Here is an 18,594-nt window from a genome sequence, read left to right as displayed (position 1 = left end):
ATCATATTATTATGTTGTGACATACTATAAGATGTTTAGATGAAGACCTTGAATATACTATAGTGTATGTAAGATGTGGTGGCACATGGGGATGGCTATCATGAAACACATCTTATAGTCACTGTATATTCTAAATAGTTCCTAGTCGATTGAGCCGTCCGTTAATAAGGATAAGGATCGCTCGAGATTGAGACTAGCATTTGCGATGCCGAGTACCACGTTTCATTGGTATGGAACATAGAGATGTTCAAAGCATGCAAATGAATATTCATACGATGAATGATCGAACTACCCTATCCGGACTTTCCAAGTGGTTATCACTTATCGAGTGGATAAAGTCCGCGGTTTTGGTTGTACACCATTAGTCCTTACTACTTGAAACATCATTGAGACTCTATATGCTAGTACTGTACTTTGACTCGTTTACCGACTCTATTGGGGTCATCAGGTGTCGGGATTGAGTACAGTTACGACACATATAGGAGTCGATAATTTGTTGTCAAGGATTCACCACATACTTGCTAGTGTGGATATCCTATGCAATCTGAGGAGATATTAGTGTGACGAATCTCTGGACAGAGTACATGATGTGTTTTAAGAAATGGTTTCTTAGTAGCACATGCGATGTCACTATTTGATCTTCAAGATGTATTGCATAGTTATTGAATTTCGAACGACTCTCGATTTACCAATGGTTGTTGATTCGATCGGGATATATTGATGAAGGGACCGTACTGTACGCTAACCAAAATCTATTGGTTCTTGCAGGCACTATCAGTGATACCTAGGGAATCATGGGGCGATGTTGCTAGGCGCTCTTACCATGATTCGATGGGCAAGTTGGAAATTGTTGTTCCGAGTCACAAGGAGTTGTGAGCCCACGGCTAGCTGTATCCCTGAACCATTGAGGGTCACACAATAATGGATTTTTAATCCCCGTTGAGATAATTAAATTTAAAGAGTTAAATTTAGTGAATAAAGAAGTGGGACTTCTTATATCAGAGTAGAAGAGTAAGATTTCCTAAAATGACATAGGGATGAGCATTTTTGGAAATCACTGAATTCGGATTCAGAAAATTTATCTTGACTTTAAAAGATGCAGAAATGGTTTCTGTGCACATTGGTGAAATTGGTTTATCAATCTGAGTCACGATGAATTTTATATTAATTTCTGAATATGCAGGCTTTTCTTGTCAGGCTTGAACTTATGACTAATGGGCCCTAAGCTTTTAGCAGCCCACATTATAAATAAGTTATTGCAGTACAGAAATTACATAACAGAGGTCACAAAATTTTCGAAAACCCTAGTTGTTCTCTCTAGTTGTGGCCGCCCCCTCTCCGCTCTCTGTTCGAAAATTCCAGCCTGTGAATTTCGAATTTTCAGTCTGGTTTAACGGATCAAATTCGTTAATTCTCTTCGTAGAAACTTCTGATAGATTTTCTAGTGCAATCTATCATAGGGATTCGAATTCTGTTCGTGGACCTGATTGAAGAATTGTTCGTCCATCATTTCCTGGGATATACAACAAGAGCAGAGTTATCTGTTGGTGTCCATAATCTCGTTTTGAGATTCAAGGTAAAAATTTAATTTTTATTTAATTTTTACACGCACAATTTAATCGTAAAGTTTTGATACCCATGATATGGAATCGTTCCATATAAAATTTTAAAACTTCCGCTGCACCGGGTATCAATTCTGATTGATCTGAACACCGTTTTCCAACAGTGGTATCAGAGACAGGTTGCTCAGATCAAGCGATTAAATTAATCGATTGTACAAAATTTTTAAGCCTCGTTTTTTTGAAACAAAACAAATTTTTAAAATTAAATTTTTGACGGGCAAAACACGGGCAGCGACGGGCTGCCCGGGATCGTCCCGGGCGGCCCGGGAAAATTAATTTTTAATTTTAATTAAAATTTTAATATGTTAAAATTCTATTTTTGGTCCGATCGAAGATTGTTTTTGATTGGTCCACGAGGCGTCAGATCGAATTGTTCGAGTCCGAAAATTTTAAAATTGATTTTTGGAGAAATTTGAATTTTTGGAAAATTTATAGATTTTATCCGTTAAATCAGATTTTATGAAATTAATTATTTTTGGTAAAATTGATGATAAGATATGATCTTATGGAAATATTGAGTAAAATATGATTTTATGTATAAAATTGGATTTTATATGTAAAATATGATTTTATTTGATAAAAAGGTAAAATATGATTTTGTATGTAAAATAAGATTTTATATATGGAATATGATTTTATCCTTTTTAATTTAATTGTCATTGCATATTATCCAATAAATTAATTTTGAATTAAATATTATTGGATAAGGATGATCGATTACCATGACCAATTTTGTAGGTGTATGTTAGGGAATTTTCATTTGTTTTTATTGTTGTTGGATTTATTAATGGGCCTGGTTTATGGCCAAATATGAGTTGTCATATGTAATAAAAGTGGGCCTGGTTTATGGCTCGTTCCCACCCCTTAAAATGTATCCCCTACTTGTCATAGTTATTTATTGTAAATACATTATACTTAGTGGGAGATGAAGATTTGAAGACGAAGGTGGGCCCAGCAGACAATAAAGACTGAAGAAATGTAAATTGGAAGCACAATGTAATAGGATTGCATTGCATACTTGCATATCACCTAGGATTGGACTTAGACTCGTGATTGGCAACCACGGGTCGATTAGTAATGGAATCGATCATCCTATATAATATATGATATTATCGTTGTATGCATGTTTAGACTAAATTGCATGAATCCCGCAAGCATACAAATTTTAAATGATGAGACAAATTTTCAAAATTAAAATCCCTCATTTTAAATATGATTTAAAATTGATATCAAGATAAATAAAGGAAATTTAAATATTGTTTAAATGTTCCTACCTTCCATCAACGATCAATGTATGAGATGCTACCCGCGGATACGGTCCGACTCATATTATTGGGGGGGCCCGTTCGTCGGAAAGCTGTACATTGGACCGACACATGTTGTAAGTTGGGTGGAACTCCCATGGGATTGGCTCATATTATTTGGGATCCACATGGCGACCGTCCATCACAACTTAATATTGATGGGTCATCTTGACGTGTCACAATAAACGGCGTCATATTATTGGGCCCTTATTGGACATGAGGTAAAAACGTGGAGGTTGCTTTGGAAGCAATTGGGCTCTACCTTTTGAAAATTATGGTTGGCTGATATTATTCGGGACTATAGTTTGTCAATTGGACTTCATGTTCCCACTAAAAAAAATGTTTCTCGTTTTCACTAGAGGGTGGTGAAATCGACAAAATAGTGGGAGTGTGATTCATAAAATAAAATTCGCCATATTTTATGTCTTAGTAAATTATTAAACAAATCATCGATTATTGTCTGTTTCATCTCAGTATTTCATTACAATGAATTCGTAATCCACGTGTTTCAATTCTCGAACAAAACAAATTTTCTGGAGCAATCTATACAGGATGGTTCCATAAGTTAAGATTGTCCTGAGTTCGAAAAAGATTTTCTAAGTGTTAGAAAAGGCTTCTCCGAAAACAGCCTCGGCTGATGTAACTGCCGAAAGGTTGTCCAAACTAGAGAAATGGTTGGACCATGATCTCAAGGCCAAATGTTACATGCAAAATTTGACAAGTCTAAACAAGTTTGTCATTACTGCAAGAAACCCGGTCATTGGAAACGTAACTGCAAGGAATACCTCGAGCAGTTGAGAACTGCAAAGGGTATGTTTTACATTGAAATAAATGTTTTACTTAATACTACTTCTTGGGTATTGGATACCAGATATAGATCTCACATTTACAATGAGTTGCAAATGATGACAAGAAGTCGCAAGCTTAGAATGGGTGAGACCCAGCTGAGGCTCGAAAATGGTTCTAGAGTTGAAGCCAAAGCTGTGGGAGACGTTTATTTAATTTTGCAGAACAATTTTAAGTTACTTTTGAGAGATGTTTTATTTGTTCCAGACTTGATTAAAAACATTATTTCTGTTTCTATGCTTGATAGAGATGGTTTTTCTTGCAATTTTGTGAATGGGATTTGCAATATTTACAAGAATGAATGTTTAATTGGAAATGGACAACTTGAAAACGATCTATATAACTTAAAATTAAAAGACGTTCCAATAAATTATGTTGATAAACCGGTAACAATGAACAAAAGGAAAATCGATAGTCAAAACCCGGCAAACCTTTGGCATGCTAGGCTAGGTCATATTTCATCAAGGAGGATGAAAAAGCTAGTGGGAGAGGGCATGTTTGATATTTCTGATATTAACTCTCTACCTACTTGTGAGTCCTGCCTGAAAGGAAAAATGACTAAATCTCCATTCAAGGGGAAACCTGAGCGTAGTCAAAATCTGTTGGATTTGATCCATACAGATGTTTGTGGTCCATTTAGAATTGGTACTCAATTTGGCCACACCTACTTCATTACCTTTACTGATGATTATTCAAGGTATGTGTATTTATATTTAATGAAATATAAGTCTGAAGCATTTGAAAAGTTCAAAGAATTCATGGCTGAAGTAGAAAACAAACTAGGCAAAAGTATTAAGGCACTTCGATCGGATCGTGGTGGAGAATACTTAAGTGCCGAGTTTTTGGACTATCTAAAAGAGAATGGGATTCTCTCTCAGTGGACTCCTCCTATGACACCACAGCTGAATGGTGTTTCGGAGCATCGTAATAGAACCATGTTGGACATGGTTCGATCCATGATGAGCTTCACTGAGCTCCCACCATCGTTTTGGGGCTACACGCTTGAAACGACGGTGTTGTTGTTGAACAACGTCCACACCAAAGCAGTGGATAAAACACCATACGAGTTATGGAATGGCAAAACTCCTAAGTATTCGTACTTGAGGATTTGGGGATGTCCAGCTTACGTGAAGCAGACAGTGGGAGATAAGTTGGATAGTCGATCCACCTTATGTTATTTTGTAGGGTATCCGAAGAATTCAATCGGATATTATTTCTATCATCCTACTGAAACAAAAGTGTTTGTTTCAAGGAATTCCACCTTCTTGGAGAAGGAGTTCTTATTGGATAAGAAAGGCAAGATGATGGAACTCGAAGAAATTCGAGAAGAACCCGAAATACAAAATAATGATCCCATACCTCAAGAATCTTCAAAGGACACGCCTATACCTAGAAGATTCGAGAGGACTTCTAGACCTACTATTCGATATGGTCTTCTTCTTGAAGGGGATCAAGATGAACCCGACGTTGGATGTGATCCAAGAAACTTCAAGGAAGCAATTTCTGATGCGGATTCAAATTTATGGCTTGAAGCTATGCAGTTGGAAATAGATTCGATGCATACAAACCAAGTTTGGTCTTTAGTAGATCCTCCCGATGGAATTGTTCCAATAGGGTGTAAATGGATCTACAAGAGAAAGCTTGGGCCTAATGGTAAGGTATTGACCTACAAGGCACGATTGGTGGCGAAAGGTTATACTCAAAGACAAGGAGTTGACTATGATGAAACCTTTTCACCAGTTGCAATGTTCAAGTCCATAAGAATCCTTATTGTCATAGCTGCTTGGTATGACTATGAGATATGGCAAATGGATGTGAAGACTTCATTTCTTTATGGAAACATTAAGAAGGATATCTATATGATGCAGCCTGAGGGATACACATCTGTGGGAAGCGAGCATAAGGTATGCAAGCTTCAGAGATCAATTTATGGTCTAAAACAAGCATCAAGAAGTTGGAACCAGAAATTTGATGAAACAGTAAAGGATTTTGGTTTCATCAAGAACCCGGAGGAACCATGCGTGTACAAGAAAGTAGTTAAGGATGCGGTAACATTCTTAGTACTTTATGTTGATGACATCCTACTCATTGGGAATGACGTAGGGATGTTGCAATCAACAAAGATATGGTTATCAGGTAGATTCTCGATGAAGGATTTGGGTGAGGCATCCTATATTCTAGGGATACAGATCTATAGAGATAGATCTAAGAGAATGATAGGACTCACTCAAGCAACCTACATCGACACTATATTGAAAAGGTTTTCAATGGATGGGTCCAAGAGAGGACATCTACCTATGTGTCATGGAGTTTCTCTATCGAAGTCCATGTGTCCCAAGACTGATGAAGAGATAGAGAAAATGACACATGTACCATATGCGTCAGCCATAGGTAGTATCATGTATGGGATGATATCTACCAGACCAGATGTAGCATTTGCTCTGAGTGTCACGAGCAGATATCAAGCCAATCCCGGTCAAATGCATTGGAAAGCCGTGAAGGACATTATTAAGTACTTACGAAGGACTAAGAATATGTTCATGGTATATGGAGGAAGAGAATTGAAATTGGAAGGCTATAAGGACTCTAGCTTTCAAAGTGACGTGGATGACTCGAAGTCAACCTCTGGATTTGTGTTCATGCTCAATGGAGGTGCTGTCTTTTGGAAGAGTTCCAAGCAGGACACCACAGCGGATTTCACCACTGAGGCAGAATACATTGCGGCATCAGCTGCTGCTAAAGAGGCCGTTTGGATGAGGAATTACGTCCAAGAGTTGGGCGTCATTCCTGAAGCTGTTGGTCCAGTCCCGGTGTACTGTGACAACACGGGTGCCGTTGCTCAGGCAAAGGAACCAAGGTCTCATCAAAGATCCAAACACGTACTGAGGAAATACCACTTCATCCGGGAGATCGTGGAAAGAGGAGACATCACTGTCGAGAGAGTGGCCTCTGCAGACAATATCGCTGATCCACTTACTAAGCCCTTGCCAGGACCATTATTTGACAAACATCGCGAAGCAATGGGACTACATAGTATGACTAGTTGGCTTTAGGGCAAGTGGGAGATTGAAAGAGTGGGTGCCCGGTGAGCCAACTTTTGGCTAAGGGCTTTTATGACTCTATGTATAAACAATCTTTTGTTTAATATAATTTACACTTTTATAATGACATTTACTTTATCTTTTATCATATTATTATGTTATGACATACTATAAGATGTTTAGATGAAGACCTTGAATATACTATAGTGTATGTAAGATGTGGTGGCACATGGGGATGGCTATCATGAAACACATCTTATAGTCACTGTATATTCTAAACAGTTCCTAGTCGATTGAGCCATCCGTTAATAAGGATAAGGATCGCTCAAGATTGAGACTTGCATTTGCGATGCCGAGTACCACGTTTCATTGGAATGGAACATAGAGATGTTCAAAGCATGCAAATGGATATTCATATGATGAATGATCGAACTACCCTATCCGGACTTTCCAAGTGGTTATCACTTATCGAGTGGATAAAGTCCGCGGTTTTGGTTGTACACCATTAGTCCTTACTACTTGAAACATCATTGATACTCTATATGCTAGTACTGTACTTTGAATCGTTTACCGACTCTATTGGGGTCATCAGGTGTCGGGATTAGGTACAGTTACGACACATATAGGAGTCGATGCTTTGTTGTCAAGGATTCACCACATACTTGCTAGTGTGGATATCCTATGCAATCTGAGGAGATACTAGTGTGACGAATCTCTGGCCAGAGTACATGATGTGTTTTAAGAAATGGTTTCTTAGTAGCACATGCGATGTCACTATTTGATCTTCAAGATGTATTGCATAGTTATCGAATCTCGAACGACTCTCGATTTATCGATGGTTGTTGATTCGATCGGGATATATGGATGAAGGGACCGTACTGTACGCTAACCAAAATCTATTGGTTCTTGCAGGCACTATCAGTGATACCTAGGGAATCATAGGGCGATGTTGCTAGGCGCTCTTACCATGATTCGATGGGCAAGTCGGAAATTGTTGTTCCGAGTCACAAGGAGTTGTGAGCCCACGGCTAGCTGTATCCCTGAACCATTGAGGGTCACACAAGTAATGGATTTTTAATCCCCGTTGAGTTAATTAAATTTAAAGATTAAATTTAGTGAATAAAGAAGTGGGACTTCTTATATCATAGTAGAAGAGTAAGATTTCCTAAAATGACATAGGGATGAGCATTTTTGGAAATCACTGAATTCGGATTCAGAAAATTTATCTTGACTTTAAAAGATGCAGAAATGGTTTATGTGCACATTGGTGAAATTGGTTTATCAATCTGAGTCACGATGAATTTTATATTAATTTTTGAATATGCAGGCTTTGCTTGTCAGACTTGAACTTATGACTAATGGGCCCTAAGCTGTTAGCAGCCCACATTATAAATAAGTTATTGCAGTACAGAAATTACATAACAGAGGTCACAAAATTTTCGAAAACCCTAGTTGTTCTCTCTAGGTGTGGCCGCCCCCTCTCCTCTCTCTGTTCAAAAATTCCAGCCTGTGAATTTCGAATTTGCAGTCTGGTTTAACGGATCAAATTCGTTAATTCTCTTCGTAGAAACTTCTGATAGATTTTCTAGTGCAATCTATCAGAAGGATTCGAATTCTGTTCGTGGACCTGATTGAAGAATTGTTCGTCCATCAGTTCCTGGGATATACAACAAGAGCAGAGTTATCTGTTGGTGTCCATAATCTCGTTTCGAGATTCAAGGTAAAAATTTAATTGTTATTTAATTTTTACACGCACAATTTAATCGTAAAGTTTTGATACCCATGATATGGAATCGTTCCATATAAAATTTTAAAACTTCCGCTGCACCGGGTATCAATTCTGATTGATCTGAACACCGTTTTCCAACACTGCACTCCGTCAGTCGAAGGCGGGCGAGCTACTGAGTCTGCGACAAGGAGCCATGTCTATTGATGAGTATCATCAGAAGTTCCTTGATCTGCTATCCTATTGCCCCAAGATTGCCGACAGCTCTGGGATGAAGTATAATCTGTTCCTTCAGGGCCTTAACCCTGAGATCCATGACCATGTGGCGGTTGGCGACGACATGTCCTACGAGGGTTTGGTGAGCCGTTGTCACCAGGCAGAGGACAGCATTCGGCGGAACAGGTCTTTCTCTCAGTCGATACCTGCTAGTTTTTTGGGTCCCCGACAATGGCGCCAAAATTTGGTAGCGCTTAGTCGTATAACGCCCAAATTAACCCAACTCAGTTTAACTAAATAAAAATGTAGTAGCGAGAGTAGAGATCTTTCCACGAGGAAAGTGAATTTATTTGTGTTCTAAAAAAAATACTAAAATAAATAAATAGAGGATTTTGAGTTTGAAAATTAACTACTAAAATTTTAAAATAATTTAAATTAAATTTTATCACTAAAATGCAAGATTAAGAATATGAGAAATCAGTAAATTAACAAGCCTTGGTATCGATCGACTACACCCTTAAAATTATTCATTTGATCATCGATTATCTAAATATAATTAATTTTCATTGAATACTCATCATTGTAAACTTAATTCCTATTTCACCTTAATTTTAGTTAACTAGACACAAACGTTTCAAATTAACTCTTACCAATGAATTAACCCAATACAAGCGATTAAAGTTTAAATTCAAGGCAACATTCAAACTAGTAACACTGATGAACCTATACAACACATACACAAGCGGATGTATTTAATCTATCCAATTGTTGTTGCAAAGAATTAATACATTCACAAGAGGAAGATATCAATCATAGTTGCTTCACAAATTAGAGGAATCAAACAATTACGGATTTGATTTCTAATTTAGCTATAGATTGTATGATAAAATCACAGGATGATCAAGCCAATAATCTCACATACATGAATAAAATAAATCCTAAACAACTTTTGATATCCAAATAAAAATCAAACACTGAAAATTCGAATCTCGCAAACAAATAAATTCAAGGGATTTTCTTCCTTAACCAAGTATTAAAACTTAGCCACACATACTCATGAAAATCCTAAGCAAATTCGAAAAGAAAAAAAGAAATATGAGAAAATTAGGAAGAAAAACCTAGCCGCCAAGAGTTCTTGATGTCAAAACCTTCAAGTCTGATTACAAAGCAAATAGAATTCGGAATAAAAAAAATATGAATACTGGTCATAGGGGTATTTTAAGATGTGTTTGAGGCGTCGGTTCGAACGTGAAACCTTTTGGATTAAAATATGTTAATTTATGGGTCATGCAGGTTAACCGCTCTTGTAGACCGATTTTTAGCATAAACTTAGCGTCAAAAAAAAAAGGCCCTTAAGCCGTGGGTGCTCCCATACACCCCAATCATCCATAAAAAATTGTGTCATGCTATGTTTTGAGGTTCATGTCGTTTAAATTATTCAACGCTCATTTATTCACGTGTGTGACTTCAAATTTATTTAATATTCTAGCCAGAAGTCTTAATTAAAGAATGCATGAATAAGTATAAGTTGAAATGAGAAAAGTTAAATGAATGAAAAGTTAAAGTATGAGGTGAATTGGTTGTGACTTAGACGTGCAATGATGGGTCGGGGGATGCCCTGACTCACTTGCCAAATGAGACGTGTAGTACGGTGTTTAACGGGAGAAATCTCGGCATCTCTACCAAATTCAGACGTGTAGTACGGTGTTTAACGGGAGAAATCTCGGCATCCTTGCCGGCATTGTATACTATAGTCATTGATCAATCAAAACCATAGTCACAATCGAGGATCTAAATTCACAAGTAAATGAAAAGGATAAATGATTCATGAAGGTTACTTTTCATTGCATATTGATATTGTTTCTACTTCGGGCATTTATTACATTTTTTCGTTCATGTGAGTCCCTTTGTATGCATAATATTATTTTTAGTATGATGTATCTATTTTTAACCCTTGTTTATATAGCGTAAATCTTGCTGGGCTTTTAGGCTCACTACTATGCTTGGTGCAGGTTGTATTTTGTTGAGATCCACGGGCATGACTCTCGAGTGGACTGCGATTCGGGCACGACACATCCCTCTGAACTATGCTATTCTTTCGCAGAAGTTTATTCAAACTTAAATGTTAAGAAGTATTTTTTTTTTATTTGTCAAATGTAAATGAAATGATTTTTTAGATATTTTTCTTGGTCTGTAAGGATTAAATTATAAAATTTTGATGTTTGTGATGTTGAACCTTTTCCCCTAGTTTCTCTTTCATTTATTTTGCTAGTTTATCTATATTGTTGGTTGCTTTTGTTGTTTGCTGTCTATGTTTGGTGGTTTTAAAATAAACAGATGGATTATGCCGAAATTTTTGAAAAATCCGCTTTTTTATTTAAGTTTATTTAAATTAGAAGTTTAGGGTCGTTTCAATTCCTCTGTCACTCCAGCAGGTTTCATGCTTGTGCAGAACACATGAAATTCCATTAGATGTTTATGGAATCTCACATGCAAGACCATGAAACAAAGGCAAAAGATGTATTAATCCAGATTTTAATTCAAAAGTAGCAGTAGCATCTAAAGTAGGAAAAGTAATTCATAAGGGCTGCTAATTCAGATTGGGAGTGCCAAGTTGTCTCAAGCTTAGATTTGCGTTTGCATCCATCTCTTCTCTAAACTTCTCGAATGGAACCTCTTCTTCCTCTTCTAATCTCCTTGGAGCTTCCTTTCTTCTTCTATGGAATGTTTTCTCTATCTCCGGATCATAGGAAAATTCTTCTTCTTCTGAAGATTTACCTGCAAGCATGAACAAACTAGAGAAGAACTGGGGAAAGAATAAAAATAAAATAAAAAACACAAATAAATTAAACGCCTTCTCCGGAAACGGCGCCAAAATTTGGTAGCGCTTAGTCGTATCACGCCCAAATTAACCCAACTCAGATTAACTAAATAAAAATGTAGTAGTGAGAGTAGAGATCTTTTCCACGAGGAAAGTGAATTTATTTGTGTTCTAAAAAAAATACTAAAATAAATAAATAGTGGATTTTGAGTTTGAAATTTAACTACTAAAATTTTAAAACAATTTAAATTAAATTTTATCATTAACATGCAAGATTAAGAATATGAGGAATCAGTAAATTAACAAGCCTTGGTATCGATCGACTACACCCTTAAAATTATTCATTCGATCATCGATTATCTAAATATAATTAATTTTCATTAAGTACTCATCATTGGAAACTTAATTCCTATTTCACCTTAATTTTAGTTAACTAGACACAAACGTTCTAAATTAACCCTTACCAATGAATTAACCCAATACAAGCTATTACAGTTTAAATTCAAGGCAACATTCAAACTAGTAACACTGATGAACCTATACAACACATACACAAGCGGATGTATTTAATCTATCCAATTGTTGTTCCTAAGAATTAATACATTCACAAGAGGAAGATAACAATCATAGTTTCTTCACAAATTAGAGGAATCAAACAATTACGGATTTGATTTTTAATTTAGCTATAGATTGTATGATAAAATCACAGGATGATCAAGCCAATAATCTCACATACAAGCATAAAATAAATCCTAAACAACTTTTGATATCCAAATAAAAATCAAACACTGAAAATTCGAATCTCGCAAACAAATAAATTCAAGGGCTTGTCTTCCTCAACCAAGTATTAAAACTTAGCCACACATACTCATGAAAATCCTAAGCAAATTCCAAAAGAAAAAAATAAATCTGAGAATATTAGGAAGAAAAACCTAGCCGCCAAGAGTTCTTGGTGTCAAAACCTTCAAGTCTGATTACAAATCAAATAGAATTCGGAATAAAAAAAATATGAATACTGGTCATAGGGGTATTTTAAGATGTGTTTGAGGCGTCGGTTCGAACGTGAAGCCTTTTGGATTAAAATAGGTTAAGTTATGGGTCATGCGGGTTAACCGCTCTTGTAGACCGATTTTTAGCATAAACTTAGCGTCAAAATAAAAAATGCCCTTAAGCCGTGGGTGCTCCCATACACCCCAATCATCCATAAAAAAATTGTGGCATGCTATCTTTTAAGGTTCATGTCGTTTAAATTATTCAACGTTCATTTATTCACGTGTGTGACTTCAAATTTATTTAATATTCTAGCCCGAAGTCTTAATTAAAGAATGCATGAATAAGTATAAGTTGAAATGAGAAAAGTTAAATGAATGAAAAGTTAAAGTATGAGGTGAATTGGTTGTGACTTAGACGTGCAATGATGGGTCGGGGGATGCCCAGACTCACTTGCCAAATGAGACGTGTAGTACGGTATTTAACGAAAGAAATCTCGGCATCCCTATTAAATTCAGACGTGTAGTATGATGTTTAAAGAGGGAGATATCTCGGCATCCTTGCCGGCATTGTATACTATAGCCATTGATCAATCAAAACCATAGTCATAATCGAGGATCTAAATTCACAAGTAAATGAAAAGGATAAATGATTCATGAAGGTTACTTTTCATTGCATATTGATATTGTTTCTACTTCGGTCATGTTATTACATTTTTTCGTTCATGTGAGTCCCTTTGTATGCATAAAATTATTTTTAGTATGATACATCTATTTTTAACCCTTGTTTATATAGCGTAAATCTTGCTGGGCTTTTAGGCTCACTACTATGCTTGGTGCAGGTTGTATTTTGTTGAGATCGATGGGCATGACTCTCGAGTGGACTGCGATTCGGGCACGACACATCCCTCCTAACTATGCTATTCTTTCGCAGAAGTTTAATCAAACTTAAATGTTAAGAAGTATTTATTTTTTTTATTTGTCAAATGTAAATGAAATGATTTTTTTGATTTGTTTCTTGGTCTGTAAGGATTAAATTGTAAAATTTTGATGTTTGTGATGTTGAACCTTTTCCCCTAGTTTCTCTTTCATTTATTCTGGTCTAGTTTATCTATATTGTTGGTTGCTTTTGTTGTTTGCTGTCTATGTTTGGTGGTTTTAAAATAAACAGATGGGTCATGTCGAAATTTTTGAAAAAATCGCTTTTTTATTTAAGTTTATTTAAAGTAGAAGTTTAGGGTTGTTTCAGTTCCTCTGTCACTCCAGCAGGTTTCATGCTTGTGCAGAACACATGAAATTCAATTAGATGTTTATGGGATCCTCACATGCAAGACCATGAAACAAAGGCAAAAGATGTATTAGTCCAGATTTTAATTCAAAAGTAGCAGTAGCATCTAAAGTAGGAAAAGTAATTCATAAGGGCTGCTAATTCAGATCGAGAGTGCCAAGTTGTCTCAAGCTTAGATTTGCGTTTGCATCCATCTCTTCTCTAAACTTCTCGAATGGAACCTCTTCTTCCTCTTCTAATCTCCTTGGAGCTTCCTTTCTTCTTCTATGGAATGTTTTCTCTATCTCCGGATCATAGGAAAATTCTTCTTCTTCTGAAGATTTACCTGCAAGCATGAACAAACTAGAGAAGAACTAGGGAAAGAATAAAAATAAAATAAAAAACAAAAATAAATTAAACGCCTTCCCGGGAAACGGCGCCAAAATTTGGTAGCGCTTAGTCGTATCACGCCCAAATTAACCCAACTCAGATTAACTAAATAAAAATGTAGTAGTGAGAGTAGAGATCTTTTTCACGAGGAAAGTAAATTTATTTGTGTTCTAAAAAAAATACTAAAATAAATAAATAGTGGATTTTGAATTTGAAAATTAACTACTAAAATTTTAAAACAATTTAAATTAAATTTTATCACTAACATGCAAGATTAAGAATATGAGGAATCAGTAAATTAACAAGCCTTGGTATCGATCGACTACACCCTTAAAATTATTCATTCGATCATCGATTATCTAAATATAATTAATTTTCATTAAATACTCATCATTGGAAACTTAATTCCTATTTCACCTTAATTTTAGTTAACTAGACACAAACGTTCTAAATTAACCCTTACCAATGAATTAACCCAATACAAGCGATTACAGTTTAAATTCAAGGCAACATTCAAACTAGTAACACTGATGAACCTATACAACACATACACAAGCGGATGTATTTAATCTATCCAATTGTTGTTCCTAAGAATTAATACATTCACAAGCGGAAGATAACAATCATAGTTTCTTCACAAATTAGAGGAATCAAACAATTACGGATTTGATTTCTAATTTAGCTATAGATTGTATGATAAAATCACAGGATGATCAAGCCAATAATCTCACATACAAGCATAAAATAAATCCTAAACAACTTTTGATATCCAAATAAAAATCAAACACTAAAAATTCGAATCTCGCAAACAAATAAATTCAAGGACTTGTCTTCCTCAACCAAGTATTAAAACTTAGCCACACATACTCATGAAAATCCTAAGCAAATTCCAAAAGAAAAAAAGAAATCTGAGAAAATTAGGAAGAAAAACCTAGCCGCCAAGAGTTCTTGGTGTCAAAACCTTAAAGTCTGATTACAAATCAAATAGAATTCGGAATAAAAAAAATATGAATACTGGTCATAGGGGTATTTTAAGATGTGTTTGAGGCGTCGGTTCGAAATTGAAGCCTTTTGGATTAAAATAGGTTAATTATGGGTCATGCGGGTTAACCGCTCTTGTAGACCGATTTTTAGCATAAACTTAGCGTCAAAAAAAAAAAATTCCCTTAAGCCGTGGGTGCTCCCATACACCCCAATCATCCATAAAAAATTGTGGTATGCTATCTTTTAAGGTTCATGTCGTTTAAATTATTCAACGTTCATTTATTCACGTGTGTGACTTCAAATTTATTTAATATTCTAGCCCGAACTTTTAATTAAAGAATGCATGAATAAGTATAAGTTGAAATGAGAAAAGTTAAATGAATGAAAAGTTAAAGTATGAGGTGAATTGGTTGTGACTTAGACGTGCAATGATGGGTCGGGGGATGCCCAGACTCACTTGCCAAATGAGACGTGTAGTACGGTGTTTAACGGGAAAAATCTCGGCATCCCTATTAAATTCAGACGTGTAGTACGGTGTTTAAAGAGGGAGATATCTCGGCATCCTTGCCGGCATTGTATAATATAGCCATTGATCTATCAAAACCATAGTCATAATCGAGGATCTAAATTCACAAGTAAATGAAAAGGATAAATGATTCATGAAGGTTACTTTTCATTGCATATTGATATTGTTTCTACTTCGGGCATGTTATTACATTTTTTCGTTCATGTGAGTCCCTTTGTATGCATAATATTATTTTTAGTATGATGCATCTATTTTTAACCCTTGTTTATATAGCGTAAATCTTGCTGGGCTTTTAGGCTCACTACTATGCTTGGTGCAGGTTGTATTTTGTTGAGATCGATGGGCATGACTCTCGAGTGGACTGCGATTCGGGCACGACACATCCCTCCTAACTATGCTATTCTTTCGCAGAAGTTTAATCAAACTTAAATGTTAAGAAGTATTTATTTTTTTTATTTGTCAAATGTAAATGAAATGATTTTTTTGATTTGTTTCTTGGTCTGTAAGGATTAAATTGTAAAATTTTGATGTTTGTGATGTTGAACCTTTTCCCCTAGTTTCTCTTTCATTTATTCTGGTCTAGTTTATCTATATTGTTGGTTGCTTTTGTTGTTTGCTGTCTATGTTTGGTGGTTTTAAAATAAGCAGATGGGTCATGCCGAAATTTTTGAAAAAATTGCTTTTTTATTTAAGTTTATTTAAAGTAGAAGTTTAGGGTTGTTTCAGTTCCTCTGTCACTCCAGCAGGTTTCATGCTTGTGCAGAACACATGAAATTCCATTAGATGTTTATGGGATCCTCACATGCAAGACCATGAAACAAAGGCAAAAGATGTATTAGTCCAGATTTTAATTCAAAAGTAGCAGTAGCATCTAAAGTAGGAAAAGTAATTCATAAGGGCTGCTAATTCAGATCGAGAGTGCCAAGTTGTCTCAAGCTTAGATTTGCGTTTGCAGCCATCTCTTCTCTAAACTTCTCGAATGGAACCTCTTCTTCCTCTTCTAATCTCCTCGGAGCTTCCTTTCTTCTTCTACGGAACTTTTTCTCTATCTCCGGATCATAGGAAAATTCTTCTTCTTCTGAAGATTTACCTGCAAGCATGAACAAACTAGAGAAGAACTGGGGAAAGAATAAAAATAAAATAAAAAACGCAAATAAATTAAACGCCTTCCCCGGCAACGGCGCAAAAATTTGGTAGCGCTTAGTTGTATCACGTCCAAATTAACCCAACTCAGATTAACTAAATAAATATGTAGTAGCGAGAGTAGAGATCTTTTCCACGAGGAAAGTGAATTTATTTGTGTTCTAAAAAAAATACTAAAATAAATAAATAGTGGATTTTGAGTTTGAAAATTAACTACTAAAATTTTAAAACAATTTAAATTAAATTTTATCACTAACATGCAAGATTAAGAATATGAGAAATCAATAAATTAACAAGCCTTGGTATCGATCGACTACACCCTTAAAATTATTCATTCGATCATCGATTATCTAAATATAATTAATTTTCATTGAATACTCATCATTGGAAACTTAATTCCTATTTCACCTTAATTTTAGTTAACTAGACATTAACGTTCTAAATTAATCCTTACCAATGAATTAACCCAATACAAGCGATTACAGTTTAAATTCAAGGCAACATTCAAACTAGTAACACTGATGAACCTATACAACACATAAACAAGCAGATGTATTTAATCTATCCAATTGTTGTTCCTAAGAATTAATACATTCACAAGCGGAAGATATAAATCATAGTTGCTTCACAAATTAGAGGAATCAAACAATTACGGATTTGATTTCTAATTTAGCTATAGATTGTATGATAAAATCACAGGATGATCAAGCCAATAATCTCACATACAAGCATAAAATAAATCCTAAACAACTTTTGATATCCAAATAAAAATCAAACACTGAAAATTCGAATCTCGCAAACAAATAAATTCAAGGGCTTGTCTTCCTCAACCAAATATTAAAACTTAGCCACACATACTCATGAAAATCCTAAGCAAATTCCAAAAGAAAAAAATAAATCTGAGAAAATTAGGAAGAAAAACCTAGCCGCCAAGAGTTCTTGGTGTCAAAACCTTCAAGTCTGATTACAAAGCAAATAGAATTCGGAATAAAAGTCTTAAATATATACTAGAGTCCTCAAAAGACAAATTTCTTTTTTCTGAAATAATTTTCGAGAATTACGTCTTGATCGATCGGTAGAAATATACCGATCGATCGAACAAACTTCTGCCTCAATTATTTCGTTTTTGCTTTTCTTCCCCGCTCGATCGGTAAAAACCAATGGATCAAGCGGACAAAACTCTGCCTCACATTCAATAATCCTCTCGCTCGATCAGTAGAAAATGGCGGATCGAGCGAGCAAAATTTTGATTCAATTTTCCAGCCACAATGCTACATCCTACACAATAAACCCAGAAGCATGTTATGAAGACAAGATGCATGAAATATGAACAAAATACGTAATTAAAACATATAAATGCATGCAAAATAACAACAGAATGACACTAAAAAGTGCAACACAAACACGACTATCAGATATCCTTTGGATAAGATTAGAAATGAAATCTGATTGGCTAGTGATAGGAGTCATTGACCGGCTAAATCGGTGTGATATAAATCTACTGGCAAGCGTACCAGGTCAAGTAATAGTAAAGTGAACAGAGAGTCCAAGTATCGATCCCACAGGGACTGTTGTCAATTCTCAAGATTTAATTATTTTACTTAATCTAGACAAAATAATAGAAGGATTTTGAATTAAATAAAATAAAAATATAAAATAAAAATTGCTTAAGAAATACGAATAAAAATAACTAAAGATAAAAATAATTAAAATAAAGAC

The sequence above is a fragment of the Henckelia pumila genome, chromosome 1 (assembly GCF_033568475.1).
Source record: "Henckelia pumila isolate YLH828 chromosome 1, ASM3356847v2, whole genome shotgun sequence".
Taxonomy (NCBI): domain Eukaryota; kingdom Viridiplantae; phylum Streptophyta; class Magnoliopsida; order Lamiales; family Gesneriaceae; genus Henckelia; species Henckelia pumila.
The sequence above is the reverse complement of the archived record's forward strand: the minus strand, read 5'-3'. Positions refer to the sequence as shown.